The sequence below is a fragment of the Hyperolius riggenbachi genome, chromosome 3, assembly GCF_040937935.1.
Source record: "Hyperolius riggenbachi isolate aHypRig1 chromosome 3, aHypRig1.pri, whole genome shotgun sequence".
Taxonomy (NCBI): Eukaryota; Metazoa; Chordata; class Amphibia; order Anura; family Hyperoliidae; genus Hyperolius; species Hyperolius riggenbachi.
In genome coordinates this window covers 449,930,496-449,939,157 of record NC_090648.1, presented here as the reverse complement: position 1 = coordinate 449,939,157, position 8,662 = coordinate 449,930,496, and positions in this window count along the sequence as shown.

Here is an 8,662-nt window from a genome sequence, read left to right as displayed (position 1 = left end):
AAGAGGAGATGAGCTAGTGCAAAATCTGTCCGTTCTGTCAGATTTTTACTACCTACTGTAAGTGACAGCAACATAGGAGAAAAATTATTTGTAGCACATTTTACTCTGGCAGAACTGTACTTTTGATTTATGTGTTCTCATGTGTTTTAAACTGTACATATTTTTGTGATAGTGGTCCTTTAACAGTTTTGCCCCAGCAGCAATACAAGATGAACAGCTTATTACTCCAAGGGAGACAGGTCTTCCAATACTGTATATTACATTTAGAAGTACCTCTCTGTACACATACAGACATTAGAGGGAGATGGTATTTTAAAATAGAAATTTAAATATGTGTGTGTATGTGTGTGTTTTGGTGTTTAGAATGTTTCATTAACAATTATGAACTTCTTTTCATACATATTGCAGGCTTCTTTTGACCTTGGACCGTTAACTTCACCTTCCGGTAGACTAGCGGTAAGAGACATATGCCAATTGTAGATTTTAATCACATTTGTAGCAAGTTGAAGAAATTAAAGGACAACTATCAAAGTTAGCTAAAATTCTAAATGCCACATATATTTCCAGTAATTACTAGCAAATAGCAACACAAGCGATTTTTTTTCATCTTTTCAATTGTGCAAAAAAAAAAAAAAAAAAAAGGACAGAATAGAGTCCTAACTGTGGGGATTACTATGGAGGACTGTGTCCAGCACATCCAGCATACAGAGACAGTCCTCACCAGCAGTAATACTTTGAGTAAAATGAGTTCAGAATGATAGAAAGCAGACGTATACCTACAAATAGTTTGTAAATAACATCATCTGCAGCTGTATGCCTGATCCTATCTCTGTCTCTCTCTGTGCCTTAGCAGTGTAAACAGTTTACAGCCAGGGAGAAGTGTAACCTAGCTACATAGTACAGATCTGCCTCCCCCCAATGCCAATACAAAATTGTTACAAACAGCTGGTAAACACTGCATTTTTTTCATACAGGCTGTGGTGAGAGACATCTGAAAAGCTTTTTAGTGTTGCTGGCTAACATTTTTTCAGGAATATGGGGTTTACAGAAAAAAATATTCCTTTGATAGTTGTTCTTTAAACTGAAGCTATGTACACACCTTTAATCTCTGTTCCCCGGTAGGGATCGGGGCTTGATCCTTTGAATGACAGTTTGTGGCAAAGTTCTATACAAACTTGTCTCTAGCCTGCAGGCAGAACCTCTGTACACACACACATGCTTAATTCTTGCCCGAGGCGGTCTTTATGATCTGGTGTCTGTATGCAGCTTTAGTGTAAAGGTATCTATCAATGATATCATCCTGACTGTACAAATGTATGTAGTAGAAATGTAAACTGACTGAATATGCTTTGAATGTATACTTCAGGTATTCCCTCATATTACATAAAGGTTGTAAGATTGTACAGTCAGGATTGTATCATTAATGGGCATCATCAGTGTTGATCGGATACCTCATTATCCTATTTGAGTTTGGTCGAATTCGGATAGTAAACTATCCGAATTCACTCGAAGTTCGATATCCGAGTTAATCGAATATCCGATTCGAACTCGGATATCCGACTTCACTATCCGAGTCTGTATTGGAGTAAAATATTCGAGCTGGCCTTAAACCACTTGAGGACCTAGGGCTTTCTACCCCTTAAGGACCGGCCACTTTTTTTCCATTCAGACCACTGCAGCTTTCACGGTTTATTGCTCGCTCATACAACCTACCACCTAAATGAATTTTGGCTCCTTTTCTTGTCACTAATAAAGCTTTCTTTTGGTGCTATTTGATTGCTCCTGCGATTTTTACTTTTTATTATATTCATCAAAAAAGACATGAATTTTGGCAAAAAAATGATTTTTTTAACTTTCTGTGCTGACATTTTTCAAATAAAGTAAAATTTCTGTATACATGCAGCGCGAAAAATGTGGACAAACATGTTTTTGATAAAAAAAAAAACCATTCAGTGTATATTTATTGGTTTGGGTAAAAGTTATAGCGTTTACCATCTATGGTGCAAAAAGTGAATTTTCCCATTTTCAAGCATCTATGACTTTTCTGACCACCTGACATGTTTCATGAGGGGCTAGAATTCCAGGATAGTATAAATACCCCCCAAATGACCCCATTTTGGAAAGAAGACATCCCAAAGTATTCACTGAGAGGCATAGTGAGTTCATAGAAGATATTAATTTTTGTCACAAGTAAGCGGAAAATGACACTTTGTGGCAAAAAAAAAAAAAAAAAGTTTCCATTTCTTCTAACTTGCGACATAAAAAAAAATTAAATCTGCCACGGACTCACTATGCTCCTCTCTGAATACCTTGAAGTGTCTTCTTTCCAAAATGGGGTCATTTGTGGGGTGTGTTTACTGTCCTCGCATTTTGGGGGGTGCTAATTTGTAAGCACCCCTGTAAAGCCTAAAGGTGCTCATTGGACTTTGGGCCCCTTAGCGCAGTTAGGCTGCAAAAAAAGTGCCACACATGTGGTATTGCCGTACTCAGGAGAAGTAGTATAATGTGTTTTGGGGTGTATTTTTACACATACCCATGCTGGGTGGGAGAAATATCTCTGTAAATGACAATTTTTTAATTTTTTTTACACACAATTGTCCATTTACAGAGATCTTTCTCCCACTCAGCATGGGTATGTGTACAAATACACCCCAAAACACATTATACTACTTCTCCTGAGTACGGCGATACCAGATGTGTGGCACTTTTTTGCACCCTAACTGCGCTAAGGGGCCCAAAGTCCAATGAGTACCTTTAGGATTTCACAGGTCATTTTGAGAAATTTCGTTTCAAGACTACTCCTCACGGTTTAGGGCCCCTAAAATGCCAGAACAGTATAGGAACCCCACAAATGACCCCATTTTAGAAAGAAGACACCCCAAGGTATTCCGTTAGGAGTATGGTGAGTTCATAGAAGATTTTATTTTTTGTCACAAGTTAGCGGAAAATGACACTTTGTGAAAAAACACAATTAAAATCAATTTCCGCTAACTTGTATCCTGAAGCAAAGTGTAATGTCATTAAATGATTTCATATGTAGCTGTAATTTACAGAAGGTATTATTGAACTGACTGTTCTGATTCTCTTACCCACAGGCTTTGAACTAATCCATCTCCTCATAGGAAAGCCTTAAAGGGAAGGTCCGCGCACTTAAAAAAAAAAACTGCACTTACCTGGGGCTTCTTCCAGCTCCTGGCAGTCGATCGTTGCCCTCGGCGCAGCTCCTTTCCCTCCGGGCGTCCAGCACTGAAGAAGCCGACCTCGCCAGGTCGGCTTCCGGGTCGGCGTCATGTGCGTTCCACGGCGCGGGTCACGTGATGTACGTGACATCATCGGGTCTCTACTACGCAGGTGCAGTAGTTCTGCGCCTGCGCAGTAGAGACCCGATGATGTCTCTACGCCACGTGACCCCCCCGCCGTGGAGCGCACGGAAGCCGACCTGGAACCAGACCTAGCGAGATCGGCTTCTTCACCGCTGGACGCCCGGAGGGAAAGGAGCTTCGCCGAGGGCACCGATCGACTGCCAGGAGCTGGAAGAAACCCCAGGTGAGTGCAGTTTGTTTTTTTTAGTACCGTGAACCTTCCCTTTAATGTCCTATTTAGTCTTTTTAAAAGCACCCCCTGGTATGGATCTATACCATGCATGTCAAACTCTGGCCCATAGGCAAAATCTGGCCTTGCAGAGCCATCACATTTGGCTCTCAAGTGTTTTCCCCACTATGGATTATGTTTGACCTACTCTAGACCACCAGGGAAGCTATATTGGGGGTGAAGCCCTAGATCACCAGGGAAGCCATTTGGGAAAGGGGGGGTGAAGAAGGAAAGCATTTGATACAAGGGAACTGTATAGGGGGAGGAGGGCGGTCACTAGACACCAGGGAGCTGTTTAGGGGTACAAAAGGGACAACTACACACCAGGGAACTCTATAGGGGAGGAAATGGGTCCACTAGACACCAGGGATGTGTATAGGGGAGGGAGGGGCCACTAGATACCAGGTAACTTTATAGAGGAGCAAGGGGGTACAAGACAACAGGGAACTACTTTATAAGGGAGAGAAGAGGCCACTAGACATTGAGGTTGGCTTGCAACTTGGTCTCAGTGTCTAGCCCTAGATCACCAGGGAAGCCATATGGGGAAAGCACTAGACACTATAAAAGTGTATAGGGGAGGATGGGGGTCACTAGACACCAGGGAACTGTTTATGGGTGCAAAGGTGGACCACTAGACACCAGAGAACTGTATAGGAAAGGGAGTTGAGCCACTATAATCAGATGACATAGGCCTCAGCTGTCAAAGACCCCAAATTCTCTTCTCTAGCTTGTCACAGTTAAAATGATACCCTGTATACATAATCGGATAGCTTTTTTGCCACACAATACAGTGTTAACCTTGAGCAGCGCCAATGGATTTTTTTTTTGCACCAAAAGTAATACAGTCATTCTTTCCTAGCAAAGCCCCTGGAGTCTCAGAACATTCGATACAGGTCATAAATGTCACCATTCTGAAAACTATAGAGACCCAGACCTACTCAGATATACATATTTTATATCATTTGGACTTGGTTTTGCTGAAATTGCACCAAAACTTTGAACATTGTACTTTTTTTTAGTTTTTTTTTCTTTTTGGCACAAAAAAAATTCACATGACATAGGTCTCATCTATCAAACACCCCAAATTCTCTTCTCTTGCTTGTCACGTTTAAAATGATACCCTTTATACATTGAGATTTTTAAGGCCCTTTTTTACCAAATGTAACAATGTAATTTTTTATTGGGGATGGGGGGGAGTGGTCTGCAGAGTGAAGTCTTGTGACTAACACTCTCAACCTGCAGCAGAAAGTCCAAGCGGGGAAAAAATCTATTTGCAGGTTGTAAGAGTCTTGGGTTTCCTCCAAACTTCTTGGTTTCCTCCCACAAGCCCAAAAAAAGTGGAGGGTTAATGTGCACTAGTGGAAACTGTGAGCTCTTTTGAGGGACAGTAAGTGGCAAATCTTTGGACAGTGGTATCTGCTGTCACACCGCATCTTGTTCTTGGTACACACCAGACATCTTTTCTGTGGCTTTTGCTTGACTTCGTTCGGGGGGATCAAGGCAGGAAAATGTCTTCCACTTGGGCAAACTGTGTCATCCAATTGCATAGGATTGAATTAATTTGTAATATGGGCACTTTCGTTAATCATCGACCTTAACACTTCTCGCTGAAACTGGAGGCAGCTGTCATCATGGCCTGTCTTTCTAAAAAGCACAACAGCTTTGTGCATTGTAAGAGGTAAAAAAAATACTTTTTTGTACCAGGCCCTCTTTTTTTCTTTTGCAAAAGGTAGTACAACAACATTTGGTCTGTAAGGTCCACCACACCCATCTTCTTATTATAGTCATTATGACACTGGCTTTTCGATCTGCTCTCCAGAGGTTGTGACAGGAACCATTGCTTCATTTTGAATGGATGTCAGGATCAAGACGCCCCTCTTGTCCCTATATTTTACAGCCAGGAGCTCACCACATCTGAGACTGTACAATTTACCCTGTTGTTAATTTTTTATTAACCGCCTGTGGTGGGAGGCCTTTGCAGTTTGGCCTCATGCCCCACAGGCACCAGTCTGGGCTGAGTATAAAAATGTGAAAAAGGGGAATACTTCTGTAGTAGTTGTCAACATACACATGATAGCCTTGGTGGAGGAGTGGGTTAGATAGTTCCACCACAATTTTTCCACTGGTTGGCATGTATAGTGGGCATCCAGCTGGCTGTAAATGGCTATCTTTGCCCTCATACAGCATAAAAGCATACGTGTAGCCACTGTTGCTCTCCCATACCTTATAAAATGTCACCCCATACTTTGTAGCCTTACTTGGGATGTATTGTTTGATCCCTAATCTGCCATGGAAGGGTAGGAGGGATTCATACACTACAATATCTCTCTCTGATGTGTATAACGCACAAAACTTTATACTAAGGTGGGTAAGAAAAAATAGAAAAGTATAGATAGAAATACCAAAATAAGGGCAGAAGAGAGACAAGAGGGGTGAAAAAGTACAGAAAAGTACTAAAATATACTAAAATTAAACAGAAAAGGGGTCAATGGCTAAGGAGAGGGGGGGGGGGTAAGGGGTTAATTAGGCTAGTATGGGTTTAAAATGTTATTTAAAAAAGCAAAAAGCCTACCACAAGTACAGTCAGATTCTCTCTCCCAGCTCCTGTCACCTCTGAATGCTATTTGGCAGCAATCTGAGGTGATAGATGAGCTGGGATGGAGAAAACAAGTTTATTTACAAACATTTTTAAGACAGGTCATTGTTACTGATTTGTAACAATGATCTGCCTTTTTTACTTACTGGCACTTGATTGGTCCAGGGAACATGTGATTCCCTGGTCCAATCACGGAACTGTGAGACTCGATGTGTGTGCGCGGCGGGAGCGCGCGCACTCGTGCACAGTGGCGGCAGAGCGATCAGAAGCATTAAAACGTCCTGTTGCCATTAACAGCGGCGAACAGGATGTTTTAATGCGTCTGATTGCCATTATTGGTTAAGTTTCACTTTAAAGGATACCCGAAGTGACATGTGACATGATGAGATAGACATTGGTATGTACAGTACCTAGCACACAAATAACTATGCGGTGTTCCTTTTTTTCTTTCTCTGCCTGAAAGAGTTAAATATCAGGTATGTAAGTGGCTGACTCAGTCCTGACAGAAAGTGACTACAGTGTGACCCTCACTGATAAGAAATTCCCCTTTTTATCTCTTTCCTGTTCTCAGAAGCCATTTTCTGCAAGGAAAAAGTGTTTTATAGTTGGCATTTCTCATCAGTGAGGGTCACACTGTAGTCACTTCCTGTCTGAGTCAGCCACTTGCATACCTGATATTTAACTCTTTCAGGCAGAGAAATAAAAAAAGGAACACAGCATAGTTATTTGTGTGCTAGGCACTGTACATACACTTGTCTATCTCATCATGTCACATGTCACTACGGGTATCCTTTAAGAACAAAAAAATATTCTCTAAGGGCTCGTTTCCACTAGGGCGAATCCGCTTCGGGCACTGCATGCGGATTCGCATAGTTAATGTTAGTGGATGGGGCTGTTTCCACCTGTGCGGCGTGCAGGAGCGATTTGGCGGCGGGCCAAATCTGCACGGCGGGACCCACAGTTTTCGCCTGCGTCGGGAATCCGTGCGAATCGCCGCTAATGTATTTAATAGTAAAAACGCATGCGTTTGTTACATGCGTTTTTACCCGCGATTTCGCGTGCGATTTCGCACCCTTCTCAATGTTATTTTGCCCTGGCAGTGTCATGGTTAATTTCGCATGGCACCCTGCCATGCGAAATCGCACGCGAAATCGCGGGTAAAACGCATGCGGAAACGCACGCGTTTTTACAAGCGTCGGAATGCCGGCGAAATCGCGTCGCACTAGTGGAAACGGGCCCTAACACATTTTTAAAATTGCCATTTACGGTATGTGATTTTTTTTTTTAAGTTACTAAACTTGTATTTCTTTTTTAATTGCAGGTCACAAAAAGTGATTTCCTACAACAACAAAATAATCAGCTGCTGCAAATGTTAGAATGATTCATTGCTAAATGATTTACACAAAATCTCCTGTTTTGATTCTGAAGTCCATAGCTTTTATTTGATGAATGCTTCAAAAATATGATTAATAAAATGCATTAAAAACAGCCTTGTCTCAGAAAAATGCCTTATTAACTACTGGTCTCCACTTTCACAAAAAAAAAAGTAGCACATTTATTATATTACTAATGGTGCCCATACACGGTACAATGAAAACGTTCTATTTTCCCATTTATTCGATCTAAAAGATCAAATAGAGTGAAAATCGAAAAAAAAAATGTTTTGATCAAGCAAATACAAACAATTATTCAGTTCCTTCGATAAAAAATCTGATCGAACAGGTTGGAAAAATCTGGTTGATTGTTTGTGAAATTGTATAGTGTATGGTAGGTTGTATAAGAAAGTACTAATAGATTTAAAAAAAATTCCTTCATGTAAAATCGCTTTACTCAGATTTTCGGAAAAATCAAACGTTTGTTTATGGTACCTTGTGTAGCGAGACAGACTGGATCGCTAATGAATGTAACAGGGCCTCTTAGTGGATACCGCCTCCAGTGGCACCCTGCCTCCTAGAATCATGCAGACACCAGTATCAATGCAACATATTTATTCCCCACAGACCAACGTGATCTAATGGGGTGAAGTAAGCAATAGAAAATATAGCACTAATCAAACACTTGTTAACTCAGCAAGATCATAACAGTAACAGTAATACGCTTCACACATTCAAAGTGCATAGAAAGTGTATGTCCAAGGTAGCCACCTCCTGCGCCCCTCCAGTGTCACTCTAAACAAGTGTACACTAGACTGGCACAGAACGCACCGCAGCAAAGGGACAAGCTTAATAAACTGCAATCAACACACGGTAGTAACCTCTTGCGCCCCTCCAGTGTCACTTTAACGGAGTGCACACTACACTGGCGAAAGACGCACAACCATAGCAAAGAAACAAACTTAAGACAATGCAATCAGTAGCACAATCTTATTTAACTCCCGACTGGCCAGTGGGCTATAGTGCAGTTCTGCACTCGGGGTACCCCTTTAAGGAACGTTATGTGCACAGTTGGGCGCCTTGTGAAGAAGGTGCCGCAGCA